The following is a 17,294-nucleotide window of genomic DNA, read 5'->3' as shown; positions in this document are numbered from 1 at the left end:
TTAGAAAGAAATTGCACACTTTTTGGTTGGTGCTGGCTGCAAACCTAGATGTTCTCCTGTCAGAATTTAAAAAGTCCTGATGTCTGAATAGTGCTTAAAGTCTACATAGTACTTCCTCCTTGGGTTCTACAATATCCCTAGCAGCAAGTTTTAAGACACTTTATCACTATCTTCTTTGTGAGTAAACTAAATCAGAGTCTAGAAGGTTTTTCCAAAGCCACAAATGAGTTGGTTATGGAGTTAGGCCTTGAACCAGGCCTCCTGACAGCTGTCCATTGGCTTCCTTTTCCTCCCATGCCCTGGATGTTTTGTGTCATGCAAGCTGGTTCTTTATTTGATCTCTGTAATGTATGTAGTTCAGTGACTTCTCAAAGGGCACTGGACTAGGCACTGGCAGGAAGTCACAATTCTTGGTTTTCAGGCATCCACTGCCAGACTACAGTGCAGGGAACATGGCACTGTTTTAAGAATGCATTCTGAAGGAAGTAAGGCCAGGGGCCATGAAGCATAAATCCTGACCATCCAGGGGCAACTCACTCTTATGTGTTCCAGGCCCATACCTACCAGTCCCAGGTCTATTCTCAGGGCTGCATGTCCTCCTCTGTTTTGGACGTGGGCATACTCTTGAATTCTTGAATCTTGAACTTGTGCCCTTTATAGCACTGTTTTCTCTCCTCACAATCTAGAACCTCTTGACCAGTTTGATTTTTCTAGCCTCCCTGTCACTACTTTTAATATTTTATGGTTACTTCTCTGACTTTTGATTATTTGACTGTCCAAATGCTTTCCCTGGACCAATATTTTTGGCTCTACCTTAGACCTACCACACAGTTTCTCTACCCCTGTTCTCTCTAGTTCTTAGTAAATGCCTGACTTTTAACTAGTTAGACCCAGGGACTCTAATTCATTCAACAAATCCTCATGGGACACCTACCAGGAATAGCTGCACAAGCCTGCGCTGTCTCAGCAATGTTTGTAGGGACTAGTGTCTTCTTGGTCTAGTGAAGAGAGAAGATACTGAGGCATTTTATCTTAACCTCTTGTCCCTATTTCAGCATTTCCAAGGCAGAATAAATGGAGCTGGATAGCATTCCCCACTTGGAAGGATGTTGGTATGACTGCTTAATAGATTTGGAAGGAGGGCTCTGTTGCAATTCTTCATTTCCTTTGTCTATTATTGCAGGTTTTCATTAACCTTTGAGGTTTCTTCATTTTGTGGCTTGCATTTTAAGCATTTTCTGGTTTTGAAACTGCCTAGCAAATAATTCCTTTTGATCCAACTGCTTCCCTCAATTACTATTATATTTAACTCTTTTGTAAAATAGCAAACTCCACACCCCCTGGATATCTCAAACTACCATCCCACCCATCTGTAGCCCTTATGGTTCAGGGTTTCATTTAAGAACTGAGCTTCATGCACTTGAGGAAATGGTCCACGAATGCTAGATTCTGCTCCTCTCCCCAGCTGTTCAGTCCTCTTGCTTCTCTAATCCTGCCTGAAAGGAAGAAGAAGAAACAAGGAAGGAAGGAAGGAAGGAAGGAAGGAAGGAAGGAAAGAAGGAAGGAAGGAAGGGGGAGAGAGGGTGGGAAAGAGGATAGATGAATGAATAGATACTTTGGATGTTTGCCATGTGGTTTCATAAACATGATGGCGTACATCTCAGTAGTATACATCCTCGCCTCTACAAATCCTGCCTCACATGAGATTTCTGCATTTACTGTCCAATTCGGGATGATCTTTGATTCCCTCAGTCATTCAAATACTAGCACTTTATAAATTTTACTCAAAGACAACCCTGGACAAAAATATAAATGAGGCAATTTTGTATTGTAGCATTGGTAAAGTAGTTACTAACATTGATGGAGTACTGTGTCTTAGCAATTACAAAAAATCACTCATTATCTCATTTAATTTTTACCACAAGAGTATGCGGTAAGCCTGTTATGTCCATCTTACAGAAGAGGAAGCTGTGGTTTTGAGAGATGATGTAAGTTGCCTTCTCAAGGTGGCAGCATCAGGAAATGGCAGAATGAGACTGAATCCAGGTGTCTCTGATTCCAGGGTCTGTGGTTTCTCAGTACACTAAGAAAATGGTACTCAGCTCCTGTGAGCTACCTCCTTAACTTTGTAAATACTTCAGGAGCCCTAAGTAACCCCTGACAATCAAACAAAAGGACTGGATAAGGACCCTCTGTTGATCTGTACGTTGCTACTATCTAAAGATTAATTTTCCTGTTTTTTAGAGAAATATATTCATGGAAGTTATAGTATTTCCTTCCCAGGGTCCTGGTCCTTTAGAGACCATGGTCTCAGCAACAGGGAGCCACTGAAGGTTAATCAACGAGTGGCAGGCTGTGAAGAAGGAGACTGTCATGGAGGTTTCATTCACAGGAGGGATAAGAGGGTTTATAGTGGGGAGGGCAGAAGGCTGTTGCAGCTGTTTAGATAAGATGTGGAGAGGCAGAGGTGATATGGAGGGAGAAGGAGATGGCCAGATGAGATTTTTGGAGGGTGAATTTTAGAACTGCTGGCTGCTTGAATGCAGGCAGTACTGTGTACTCCTGTCAGGAATATTTGCATTTTAAGAGAGACTGCCTGGGGGAATTGCAGGCTACCTCGAGGGCAAGAGGAGATGTGTTTTAGGCAGGGGAGAGTTACATCATCCAGTCTGCTGTCACCCCTGCCTGGGTGCAAGAACCTTGCTGCTCACCTTGCAGAAGCTCCAAGAGGTCTTGGGAGCTTGTAAGTCCAGCTCCCAGGATAGCCAGATCCTGAAATTCACTGGGAAAGTACAGCCAATTCTCAGCCAAGGAATGCTGCTCAGTTAGGGAAAAGGATTCACAGGGATTTAGAGTCTCCTTCCATGACCATTCTCTACTTCCAGAGCTAGGCTGAAGGGAGAATCTACATGCAAGTCAAAAACAGATTGATTGTCCCCTTCTGTCCTCTTAACTGCACACCTGTGAAATCATAGTATTCTAGAAGACTCAGAATGATGGAAGCAATAAGAAATGACAGCCATGGCATAGTATCCAGCCTCTACCCAATGCTCTGCTCTAATCTAATCTAATCTAATCTAGTCTAATCTAAGAGAGCACCTAAAGCACTGCCTGCCATTCAGTGGGCCATCCAGAGAGATTGTTGCATAAGTAACAGTCTTTCCATAGAGATGTTCATTTCTTTCCACCTCAACATTTTCAAAGACAATGCCTTCACCATGTCCCAAGGTGGTATTTTGCATTGTTTGACAATTATATTAAGAGTAAATTCTTCTTGTCCTTTAATAAAATATTTCTCCTCCTAATTCTCTATTGTCTTGAGTTTTCACTGGAGGCACTCAGAACAAGGTTACCTCCCTTTCTACATGGCAAAGCTTCAGATCCTTGAAGACAGTTATTTTCCCACTGAGATTTCTGCTTGCGCCAACTCCAGCTGGTTTATTCAACTGTTCCTCTCAGGTATGATGTGGTTTCCAGATTCTTTACCCTTGTTATCCAGCCCTTCGATGAAAATCACTGGTAGTATTAGCAAGACAAGAAGTCATAGTGGTAGCAAGTTTAACAGTAGCAGCTTACATAATATTGCCAGGCATACTAATAATGTTTTCCACTTGTATTGTGATTAATGAAAGATTTTCACAGCTATTGTCTTATTTTACTCTCATGGTAACACTGAGAGATCGATACTACAGTCTCTCATTTTACAGAAGAGGGAACTGACTATATTGCTTGCCCAAGTTCTCATATCTAGCACTCTGCCTTCAAGCCAGTATATAATACTCTGTCTGCTACATGTCTTTTTTAATGTGTAGCCAAACATTAAATGCTCCAGATGTGGCCAGGAACACCACAAATCTTGATGGCAAAAGAAGCAGAAGAGAAGGCAGAACCAAAACCAAAGAGCTGCCTGGTGTCGGGCGTGGGTAGTGTGTGAAGAAGTGTTGAGCAAGACTGATGCTGATGGCTGATGGTGTGTGCACATGTGTATGCATGTGTGTGCGTGTGTGTGAGTGAGACAGATGGCGGGTGTGGGGGAGGAGAACAAGAACCCCAGGGAGTTTTCACTTAACTCCTCCCTTCACCCTCCCTCCACCTCCAGGCTGGGCACCAGACTTTCTTCCCCTTGGCAGCCAGGGGAGAGCCCTCAAAGCAGCCAGCTGGAGAGGTGCTCACCTAGGGCCCACTACAGATTCTTCAGGTTTGACCTGGGCCCTCCCTGGGCACTCGGTCTTCCCCACTTGCTCTCTTGAGTCACCACTTTGTGTTAGCCCCTGGGAAACACTTTCCTGGGTTTTCTCCCGGAAAATTTAATTTAATAAATTCATAATACATACTTCAGTTCACCAAACATACCACTGAACAGTGTTGGGCCATTGAATTTTTCTGCAGATTTCCAAAAGGCCAGAGCTTAGGAAGCATAAAGCACATATGACTTAACCGGCCCGCCCAGCCTACCTGCACTGGGAGAAATCAGCCCACAGTGGGCCTGGATGTGCAGAAACACAATGTTCCCTTTTGATGGGGGTTTCAAAGTGTTTGTTTCCTGGAATGGGGGCCAGCGGCCCAAGTGCTGCGGCTGGAAAAGGCCCTCAGGATTTATGAGCCTGCAGAAACTCTGTGTGCTGCTCATGTAATAAGAGGGAGACAGAACGTTCTGTCACCACGTCAGGTTCTCATGCACCAGGCCTTCTGGAAATGTTTCCCCAGTCTGAGAATTGAAGGCAGATGGAGGCGAGTGAGTTCTTTGGTTCACGTGCACCATCTTCTCTCCTTCTCAAATGCTATTCAAATCCAGCAAACCCAGAAGAACTCCAAGGAGAAAAAGCACAAAACAAACATTGCCCAAGGCAAAGTGTTCATACAAAAGCTTTTCTGATCCCTCTGTTACCCCAGGCTGACACCTCAATGGCTCAACTGCTCAGTCAATCGGTCAGTTAGTCAATCAACAAATACATATTGATCATCTCCAAAGGGGCTGTGACTAGCATTTGATAGAAGGGATAGAACAAAATCCTCAACAGAGGCTGTTGCTTCTAAGGAGGTGTTTACCTTAGGCACGAGTACTTACCACAAGAGTGGAAATAATAAGAGACAGTTAATTATTAATCAGAACTAGATTACCTGGCTTTAGTGCCTAAAGGCTCCACAAGGGCAGAGAGGCGCCTGCTATCATCTGGTAGAACACAGGAAGGAATTCCAGAGGCCAGGAAGCTTTAACTGGACTGGAAACCTAGACACAATGGAAGTATCAAAGGGCCAGTAAGAACTGTCCAAATATAGTTATCTCTTGCTTTTCAAAAGTTTGTGTTATACCACTTCACTTTTATGAAAGACCTACATTAGTACCTGTTTTTGCTAACCAAAAGAAATTCGAAGAGGATATTTGCTTTTCTTAAAAAAAAAAAAAAGGAGAAATGCAAACAAGCATTCACTGTTTGTTCTGCAGCCAGCAGTTATGGTTCCAGAGGCAGCGCAAACCCTGAGCAGTGCAAGCCACCCCAGGAACCACAGTCAGCATCTTGGCATCAACCTCCAGAGCCTCACACTGTGCTCAAATGTTTTATCTCAATGGATTTTTGTGCATCCATTAGCAAGATGTGTCCTAAGGTATCAGAAAACCCTAAGAGAGGTTATTTTTGGGGTCTAGGAATGCTCAAACATTTTTCCATATAAATGAATGGTAGCAGCTTCTTCACTTTACGCCGTTTTGGCTTATGAAAGGTTTGAAAGGAACGTGCTGCTTTCAGATAGTGGGAAACCTGTACATACAGCCTAATCTAGGAACTAGAAGCCCCAGTGATTGAGGGCCCCTGAAGCATGGGATGAAAGTGACTGGGGTAGGAAGTTATAAAAATGAGATGAGATTATTGTTCCCTCTCTGGAGCTGAGTAAAATGCTACAAGGCAACGTTCCTAATGAGCTGAATCACGTGCACACAATCTGTTTTAACTTCCTGGTGACCAATAGTTAGGTTAGCATGCCAGAGGCCAGCACGCGTTTTCTTATAGGGTCAGGCAGTAAACATCGCAGGCTTTGTGGGCTGTATATTCTCTGTTGTAACTACTCAGCTCTGTGGTAGTGGGAATGTAGCCACAGACAATATGTTAATGAATGAGTGGAGCTCAGTTTAAATAAAACTTTATAGATAGACACTAAAATTTAAATTCCATGTAATTTTCATGGGACATGGAATATTATTCTTCTTTTGAATTTTTTTCCCAACCATTTGAAAATGTAAAAACCATTCTTAGCTTGTAGGTCATACAAAAACAGGCAGCAGGCAGGATTTGGCCATGGGCCGTAGTTTGCCACCTCCTGGTCTAGGAGAAGCAGTATTGCGCTTGTGGTAGAAAAGGAAAGAAGGAAAGGAAGATGGAGAAAAATAGTACTTTTTAAGTACTGACATTTACCTCTATGTGAGTTTAAAGTCATTTGCTCCTTGCTTTCTTCACATAGGTAAGTTCTTGAAAATGATGTTCTTGAAAAGAACATCTCTTAAAAATATAAAAAAGGAGAGTATTGTTTTATTTTGTTTTGTTTTAATTGAGGGATGGTAATTCATAGCCACACTGGTTTGTGAATAGTTTATCTCAATTATGTTAGCCATCATTGGATATACTTTCCTTGAGGGCCAGCACCTGTGTTATGGCCACTGTATTTATATTGGCTCCCACAGACTTTTTTATGGAGTGGGCCTATGGTAATTTATTATTGTGTTGAATCAGCAAATTTGAGAGTATTCTATGTGCATAGTACTAAGCATTAAAGGGAGCACATAATGAAAATATAAGACTTGGACCATAAACCATAGACCAATCTCTCTGGAATTTTGAATCCTGGTTTATTGTTTTTAAAATGTATCATAAATGCTCAGCAATTTCAGCCCCAATTTTCTTTCTTTTTAACATTATGATGCTTTCCTATTTGTTCACTTCTATTCCCCACTGATCCTTTCTTCCTTTTCTGTGATGCCTTCCCCCACCATCCAGTTTGATCTCTCTGTTCTATGATCATAGCATATACATAACCTGCAGCATGTTTGCTTATATTTTCTTCCTCCTGTTTATGACACATGCCAGGGGATGCCTCTTTGCCCTTTCCAGAAGCCTACATCCTCACTTTAGGGTCAGGCTGGGGTCTTATTTTCACTGAGATACATTCTTTTTCTCTTTTTAACTCCTCAAATACTGGTATCCTAGACCAATCATTTTCTTTCATTTTGCATATCAGATCCATAGAGAAAGGTGGAGACTACCTTAACTTGTGAGCACAGATGGCCTGTAGGCCCCTTAAATTCTAGCCAGTAGTTAGCATGTGGCCACTGAGAATACACTTGTAAATATACTCATGCCAAATCCTTGTGTCATTTAAAATGACATTAGAGGGGTGCCTGGCTGGCTCAGTTGGTAGAGCATGCAACTTTTGATCTTGGGGTTGTAAGTTTGAGCCCCACCTTGGGTATAGAGATTACTTTAAAAAAATTTTACAATACATATGCAATACAATATACACAGGTGTTATATGTAAGTGATGCTTTACTGGGCTCTACTCCTGAAGCTAAGACAACACTCTATGTTAGCTAAGTTGAGGAAAAAAAGAGAGAGAGAGAAAACATGTATAAATAAAAAATAAAACGACACTAGAGAGGATAGGGATAATAAAGAGGATGGAGAAAGAAGGTTCAGAGAAGAGTGGGTGAGGGAAACAGGGGCAGAATATCGTAGAACATGAACCAACACTATTAACATGATAGGGAAACAGAGGATAGAGTGATGTGGAATTAGAAAAACTGTCCTCACCCTCCTCTCTTTCTCTTTCTAAAAGTTTAGGAAAACTAATTTGAAATAAAAATTAGAAAAGTATCAACTTTTAAATCCTTTAAAATCTGTTAAAGTAAAAAGAGAATTAAGAGGTAGAATAAAATATACTTCAGCCTACCATTTCAAAATAAACTAAAAGATATGAAGTAAATGTTAAAACACACAAAAGAAGAATAGCATGAATTAGAAAAATCTCAGAAATGAAGTGACAGGGACAGATTTGAAATCAATGAAAATATGTCACAAGTGAAAATGAAAGCAAAAGGAATACCAGAGTGAATAAACACAAAACAAAACTACTTGCAGAGAAATTGAAGGTTAAGTGGAAGAAACAAATTTTAGATAAAAAAAGAAGTAAAATCAAGAGAGAAAAAGGGTATGTGATATTGTGACTAAAATTGGAGCTACACAAAGAAAATCTTGGAAGGTAACAGGAGTCCCTGAAGAAGAAAAACAAAGAAACAGAATAAATACTAAAAAATATGATTCAGAAAAATTTTAAAAATTTAAGTCACATAAAAAAAAATTAAGTCACATATTTAAAGAAAATATTGACAAACACCAAAACATATTCTAGAAAAACGATTGGATTTTAAGGAAAAAGAAAAAGCAAGTGACTTACAAGGAAAGAACATTAGATCATAATTTTCAAAAACAGCATTTTATTCCAGAGGAGATCTATTTCAAAGACAGAAAGAAGATTTGAGACAAGGATTTTATAAACAACCAATGGACTTGCAAGTGTAAAGGGCATCGATCCATTTACCTGCAAGAACTGAGGAAATTATACTCCCAAGAACCTTTTCTTAGGAATTTACTTGATTTTGAGCTTCAGACACCGAAATGACTAGAGATATTGACTGAGTTCTGGTGGTAAGTACTAAACAGTCAGCTACTTTTTAGAACTAAGATTAAATGTATGTCAAAAGGGAGCAAGTATATGTGCTCCTTATGTTCTAATAATGTGGACATAGAACAGCTATAAAGATGAGAGGAGGAAAGCTCATGTTATTTTTCCCCCACCTTTTAGAAATCATATTGATGATGGTTTTAGGTTATTCCACTGACCTTGTTGTATACATGATGTGGAGTAGAAAAAAATGAATAATTACGGTTATTCTATTTCATTTGCCTTTAATGTCCTTAAGATTCTTGATATGAAGGAAAAACATGGACATAAGTTTTAATAAAATCTCTTCCACTTCACATTTAGGAATTTGAAATGAATTTGATTTAGAAGCATCAGTATGAACATACACCACACACACACACACACACACACACACACACCACATGCCAAGACCAAGTTCATACTGATATTTTCAGTTCAAATTTATTTCAGATTATCTATCTATCCCTAGCGCTCAGATTTTGGTCTTGAAATACCGTTTCCCACTTAAAAATGAAACCAGACAAAACAAGAGATCCTAGAGAAATGGCCCATTTAAGGCCTGAACAGAAAAAATTACAAGATAAGCTTAGAACATCTTGTCACATCAGATAGCCAAGAAGCTATCAAAGCCTACTAGGTTATATGAAACTGCTGGGGTTATACAAAAAAGGATTCAGGAGCCAACTTGAAGAGACTCCAACTGGCCACAGATGGGCTAATTTGAGCTTTAATAATGATAATAATTGGAATGGAATGAAACCCTTCAAATAAGTTTAAGTCCCTGAGTTCAAAATAATATTAAAAAAGATTAGTTGGTCACTTTTGGAGGGTGGTAGAGAACTAATTCATTTTCCTTAAAATAAAAGGAAGACTCAAATATTTATTTTTTCTTTTCTTGTATAAACTGTACCATGAGGTAACTGAAAAGGAGACAAGGGAAAGCACCTCTTTATAAAACCATGCCAACTAATCAGTGAAAAGTAATGACAGTATTAAAATGTCACCACTCTTCAATCCCTAAAATTTAAACTCCAGGCATCAAGCATTAGTAGCTGTTAACATTACAGAGAGATAACCAGACAGTATGTACCTCTTGATAAATGGATACATTTCCACCTACAATCTGTCCTAAGGGATCAGACCTGAATCCACCTATTTCTGGAATCAGCTCTGGTTCTAGTTGCCAATTTTCAGGGGACTCTGAAGACAGAGGAACATGTTGAAGTACACCTCGAGTGTGCAGCATCCACACCATGGGCATCTCTGCAGGACAAATAGCCAAAATTCTTCAACATGAGCATGTAAAGAAGAGTAAGGGATGAAGGGGAGACATGTGGATTCAAAGAGACCTAAAAGACGCACCAAATTAAAAAAAAATGGGTAAGACTAACTGTTCATGTCCAGGGATATACACTTGGATGATAAACCATAAAGAAGTGCACTGAAGTGATTTCTGTAAAAGTCCGGAGAATTTTTGAGGAAGAATTGGCTGAGTTGGGATGAGGAACATGGAAGCACTTCTGGGGTAACCTAATAGTTTCTATTTTTTGACCTGGGTGGTGCTTATAGAGGATTTACCTTACAATGATTCAAGAAACCATATTTTGTGTGGTTTCTGTATTGGTGTTGTATTTTACAATACAAAGTTTTTTAAAAAATGAAATGTCCCCAGGGACCCAGAGTGTTTAGAAAGCCTTTGGGGTTTTCATGTCTATTCAAATCATGTACATTTCCTTGGTCACCAAGAACACAATGTATAACTGACACTCTCCTAAGCCAAAGGCTCTAACTCTGGCAGAAAGAGAAACAGAGCCTCTTTCCTAGCTATTTGGGTCATCACTACTCCACCCCAGCCTACATTAAGATGTGTGTGTGTGTGCCTACAGGGTGCCTGGGTGGCTCAGTTGGTTAAGCGTCCGACTTTGGCTCAGGTCATGATCTCGTGGTTCGTGATTTCGAGCTCTATGTCGGGCTCTGTGCTGACAGCTCAGAGCCTGGAGCCTGCTCTGGATTCTCTGTCTCCCTCTCTCTCTGTCCCTGGCCTGCTCACATTCTGTCTCTGTCGCTGTCTCTCAAAAGTAAATAAACATTAACAAAATCTTTTTAAAAAGATGGGTTTGAGAGGGTAGAGGGTGGTGATAGAGCAATGGAATGTATATACATAAACTGCTGCACTGAGGAAAATTTACTTATTTAAGAAAAATATATTTTAGTATTTTGAATCAAGAGAACAATAAACTATTAGGCACAAACAGCCTCTTTTAAGATTGTCACAGATATTGCAGGGAAATAAATATCTATTTGGGGATGCAGTGATAACATTCACAGGCCCCATCAGTCCCCTTGCATTCTCATAGGTGAAGCTTCCAAGGCTTCCCTTGTGCCCACATCACTGCCTTTGGTGCCATTCATTTTCTAGGACACTTCTCCACTTTCCCTCACCCATCCCAGGTGAAGAGCTCCTTTCTGAGCATTCAGGTCATTTGTTTTCCCTCCCCCTAAGCTCTTAAGATGTGAACATAACAATGGAGAGACTTGAGGAGTACCAAGGGAAGGTATGGTAGGACAGGGAAAAGATCAGACTGGGAGTCCAAGTCCTGGGCTCTAGGCTGGGTTCCATTATTAATTAGTAAACATGTGACTACGTCTGATTCATTTCATCTCCCTGTGCTCAGTTTTATCATTTGTAAATGGCAGGACTTGAGCTATAATCTTTCTCAGGTTTCTTTCAAAATAACAGTCTATTATTAATTGAAAGAGTCTTTGGCATGAAGAAAGGGAAACACATTACTAAGTGTGACATCACCAAGATTATGGTCTATTATAGAAAAGTACTTGGCTAAGAGTTAGCATGTACAATTTCTAATCCCAGCTATGCCCTTAATAACTCTGTATTTAAAAAACAAGTCCTTTGTTTTGTTGAGCCTGTTTCCTCATGCTAAAATGTGAATAGCACTCATGTTTTAAGACTTTAAATATAAGTGAAAAGACAAATTACAGACTAGGAAAAAAATATTTGCAAGTCACATACTCAATAAAGCCTTATATTTATAATATATAAAACATTCCCAAAACTCAGCATTAAAACAAATCTAATTAGAAAAGGGGAAAAATTCGTGCATAGACATTTCACTAAAGAGGATATACAGATGCCAAACACATGAAAAGACATTCAGCATTTTTCGCCATTATAGAAATTCAATTTAAACCACAGTGAGTTATTACCATGTACCTGTCAGAATGGCTAAAATGGAAGGTAGTGATAACAAGCATCGAATGCCTATGAGGATGCAGAGAAACTGGATCATTCATACATGCTGGTGGGAATGTAAAATGGTATAACCACTCTAGAAAACAATGTATCTGTTCCATTCAAAACTAAAAGTGGAGGGTACCTGGGTAGCTCAGTCAGTTAAGCATCCGACTTGATTTTTTGGCCCAGGTCATAATCCCATGGTTCCTGAGTTCTAGTCCTGCATCAGCATAGAGTCTGCCTGGGATTCTCTCTCACTCTTTCTCTGCCCCTCAGCTGCTTGCATGTATTTTTTTTTTTTCTCTCTCTCTCCAATAAATAAATAAAGTTAAAATTAAAAAAAAAAAACACCCTAAAAATGGATTTACCACATATCCAGCAATTGATGCTTGGGGCAATTTTCCCAGATAAATTAAAGTGTATTTTCACCTAGTTATTTATATATCAATGTTCATAGCAAATTTATTTATAATAGATCCAAATTAGAAACTACCCAAACATCCTTCAATGGGTGAATAGTTGAAAAACCCTGGTATATCCATGCAATAGAATACTACTCAGCAATGAGATGAAACCCACTACTGAAACACACAACTTGGACAAATCTCAGAAAAATTATGCTATGTGAAAGACACAAAGCCAATTTTAAAGGATAGGTGTAAGTCAACCACTTTGATACTGGTGTACTGGAGTTAAACAGAAGAGTAAATGAATGGCACATAACATGAACCAGGTTTTTCACTGTTGGAGTAGAAGGGTAGAGATGAACAAGGGAAGAAAACTAGAATGCTCCTGTGGTGACATATTAGACTTAGAGATACTGGTTTAGACTCATGTTTTGCTTAATGCAGATTCAGATGGTTGCATATAAAAATATTTATACATAGTCTACATACACTGGTTGGTATACACATATAGATTTCTTTGTTTTGCCAGATAAGAGGCCCAAGAAGTTATGACACACCAATAGCAATATGCAAACCTAGTGCCGATATCTTGGCTTCTAATACCATTCTTTAATAAAAGGAGCTTAGATCCTTAGAGAAAAGATTAATTCTAGGACTGGCATAGGAAATACACAAGATGAGCCTGGAGCATCTTATAATGCCAGAAGATAAAATAGTGCTGCCAACCCCCACCAAAAAAAAAAAAAAAAAAAAAAAAAAAAAAATTGTGCACACGTAATGATGGGGATAATTCAAAGGAATATAGGAGCCAGTTGAAAGAACTCCCAATGGTTATGATTCTAATAATGTAAGCAACAACAACAAAAAAAGGTGGTATTAGAATATAACCCAGAATGTAAAGTCAATATCCATGAGTCCATATCAATAGAAATAAATCATTGAGTAAATGAATAAATGGGTATAAAAGACAAATTCGGTATGATTCCACCTATAAGAGATATCTAGAGTAGTCAGACTCAGAGAAACAGAAGGTAGAAGGGTGGTTGTCACGGGCTGGGGGGTAGGGAGAATGGAGAGTTGTTGTTTAATGGGTACAGAGTTTCATTTTTGCAAGATGAAAAAAGTTTTGGAGATTATTTGCACAACAGTGTGAATATACGTAACACTACTGAAGTGTGCAGTTAAAAATGGTTGAGGGGCACCTGGGTGGCTCAATCTGTTAAGTGTCCAGCTTCAGCTCAGGTCACGATCTCCTGGTTTGTGAGCTCAAGCCCCATGTCCCGAGTCGGGCTCTGTGCTAACAGCCCAGAGCCTGGAGACTGCTTCAGATTATGTGTCTCCCTCTCTCTCTGCTGCTGCTGCTCTCTCTTTCTCTCTCTCAAAAATAAATAAACATTAAAAAATTATTTTAAAAAATGGTTAAGATGATAAATGTTATGTGTATTTTACCACAATTAAAATTTTTTTAAAGATTTTAAAGGACATTTTTGGAAAAACTGATGAAATCTCAAGTCTATTTCAGCTAATAATACTATTTAAAAGTTAATTTCTTAATTTTGATAATTATACTTTGGCTATGTAAGATATTAACGTTAGGGGAAGCTGGGTGGAGGCATTAAATAGAATCCTGTACTGTTTTAGCAACTTTTCTGTAAGCCTGAATTATTTCTTTTTATTTTTTATTTTGTTAATGTTTATTCATTTTTGAAAGAGAGAGGCAGAGTGCGAGAGGGGTAGGGGCAGAGAGAGAGGGAGACGTAGAATCCAAGGCAGGCTCCAGGCTTTGAGTTGTCAGCACAGAGCCCGACATGGGGCTCGAACCCACAAACTGAGAGATCATGACCTGAGCGGAAGTTGGACACTCAACCAACCGAGCCACCTGCGTGCCCAGGACTAAAATTATTTCAGAATAAAAAGTATAAAAAACTCACTCCTCTGTGCATAAGAATTTCAAATAATATATGTAGATACCCAGCCCTGAAGGAGAGAAGCATAATTCTTCATTTCTTTTTTTTTTTTTCGTCCTTTTTAAAGTAGGCTCCACACCCAATGTAGGGCTCCAGCTCATTACCCTGAGATCAAGAGTCACATGTTCTACCAGCTAAACCAGCCAAAAGCCCCCATAACTCTCTGTATCTTAAATGTGGGTTCTGTGTAGTGAATTCCTTCCAAAGAACAAAGTGTGAAAAAGGGTGGGGGGTGGAAACAACTTAACAGTGGGGAAACTGGACCAACACTTCCTCAGCCAGGTGGTCAAGGTGAAACTCAGCAGGGATAAGTCTTGATAGTATGTACACTTTACCTCTGTGCTCATCTTGTCAAAAACTTACGATCCCAGTCTAATGAGAAATGACGTCAGACAAACTGAACTGAGGGACATACATGGCCAATACTCCTCAAAATGGTCAAGGTTATTAAAAACAAGGAAAGTCTGAGAAACTGTCCCAGCTAAGAGGAGCCTAAAGAGACATGACTAAATGTGATGTGGTATTCCGGAAGGGATTCCAGAACATAAAAGTGGACATTAGCTAAAATCTAAAGACATCTGAATAATACATAGTCAATAATAGTGTAATAATTTGTTTTATTAACTGTGACATAGATGCCATACCATAATGTAAGATATTAATAATAAGGAAATTGGCCTTGTTACAGGGTTTATGGGAACTCTCTGTACTATCTTCACAACTTTTTGTAAATCTAAAGCTGTTCTAAAAATAGACTTTATTTTAAAAAGGCCACATATTGCACGATTCCATTTATGTAACATTCTTGAAAGAAGAAAATTATCGAGATGGAGCACACATTAGTGGTTGCCAGGGATTAGGATGGTGAGGGAGGGAGTGGTTAGCAGAGGGAAATCTTTGTCGTGATGGTGCTACTGACTGAATGTGGGGGTGGTTACGCAGGGCTGTACATGTGATAACACTGCAGAGATCTGTGTGCGCACACAAACACACGCGAGTTCGTGCATAATTGGTGGCATCTGAATGAGCTCTGCTAATTGTGCCAATGTTAGTTTCTTGGCTTTGTTATTGAACTGTGGCTACATGGCATGTTCACGTGGGGTGGGGGGTGGGTTGCACCGGACGTATTTCTGAGCATCCTCCCCTGAATCTAAAATTCTTTCCAAATAAAAGTTCCAAAAGTCTTTGGCATATTAGAAACCTTCTGAGACATCAGACGTCTACTAGTTTAGCAAATTATATTCATGGGGATGTGACTCGGAAACCACCTGACATGTTTGCACAAAGCTGTTGTCTGGTATATTAGTCAGGGTTCTGCACAGGAGGAATAGAACCGATAGGAGATTATATTTATATATAGACACAGGGAGAGAGAGAGAAATTGATTTATTATAGGAATTGGCTTACATGGTAATGGAGGCAGGGGAGTCCCACAGTCTGCTGTCTGCAAGGTGGAGGCCCAGGGGAGCCAGTGGTATAATGTAGTCCACATTCGAAGGCCTGAGAACCAGGGCAGCTGATGGTGTGCATCCCCATCCTCTGACCGCAGAAGATATGCACTGAGGTGTTCACCTCAGCAGTGAGTCAGGAAAGAAAGGGGTGAATTCCCCCTTCCTCCTCCTCCTCTTTTTCTATTCAGGCCCTGGAGGCACCGGATGAGGCCCACCCACACCTGGGAGGGCCATCCACTTAACTCAGTCGACTGATTCAAACACTAATCTCACCTGGAAACACCCTCACAGACACACTCGAAAGCAATGTTTCATCTAGGCCAGTCAAGCTGTGGCCAGTCAAGCTGACCCATAAAATTAACCATCACATCTGGTTTCACTGTTTTCTTCCAATTGTTTAGTTTGGGGATGGATTTAGGGTCTTCTGGAGTACAGGGGGAAATCTTGGGAGACTGGTCTTGGGGGTCTCAGGGGCAAGGGCAGCATAGATGGTCTGAGAAGGAGCAACAGAGATCATGTCTACCTTCCAGAGATATACAGAGCTCAAATTTCTTTTTAAGTTTTTGTTTTCACAAAATCACTTTTGTGAGAATGAGAAAGAGATGTTGATCTGGGGTGCAGATGCCACACCGAGGGTGCACAGCTTGACAAGGAATGTGCAGGATGGATTTCAGCCCCCACTTCCTTTCTCAGCCAGGTCTGCTTGTGCAGGGAACAACCTGCCCAACCTGACATGGCAGCCCTGGCTTAGGATTATACTCTGTCACATTCGATATTATTAAGAACAGTAACCCAAAGAGTGGTTTTACAGTTTGTGGGTTGTGGCCATGAGACTTCCCAGAGGAGGTGTGGTTTCAATTGAACTTTAAAAGACAAGGAAAGAGATGAATCACTGGGTTCTACTCCTGAAGCCAAGACTACACCGTATGTTAACTAACTTGAATTTAAATTAGAAAGGAATAAAAATAAATAAAAAGTCGAGAAGTTGGACAGGCAGAGAATGGGAGCAGGAAGTTCACGATCTGGATTTGCTTAAATAAAGCTCAGCGAGACCTTGTCTTCCTTGCTCATCCTTACATTTTTGATGCTTGGCACTGTGTATAGGGAAGGAATTATGAAAGAAAGAAAGAAAAAATCGTGATTATATGTCCTCATGATTCTACTTTTTTTTTTTTCCACTAATTTCTTTGATACCTCATGCCCTTCAATCAGATTAGCCTAGAATAGACTATGGTGAGGTGATGACCCCGACATATGACCATTACACAATGGTGGGGGTAAAAATGGAAAATAAAGGTGGGAGCTGTTTGGAAGGCACAAAATGACAGCATTGGAGACTTTAGACTTGGAAGGCACTGCAGATGTCCTTGATAGTTTAACCTCCCATTTGAGAGTAAGCAAGTGAAATGCCAATAAGTTTTGCACCTGGGCATAAAATTCCTTAGTGACCAAGCAGAAATACGTCCCAGGTCTCTTGACTCTTATGTTACTGCTCTATTCACTA

This window comes from Panthera tigris, chromosome D3 (assembly GCF_018350195.1).
Source record: "Panthera tigris isolate Pti1 chromosome D3, P.tigris_Pti1_mat1.1, whole genome shotgun sequence".
In the NCBI taxonomy this organism is placed as follows: Eukaryota; Metazoa; Chordata; class Mammalia; order Carnivora; family Felidae; genus Panthera; species Panthera tigris.
The sequence above is the reverse complement of the archived record's forward strand: the minus strand, read 5'-3'. Positions refer to the sequence as shown.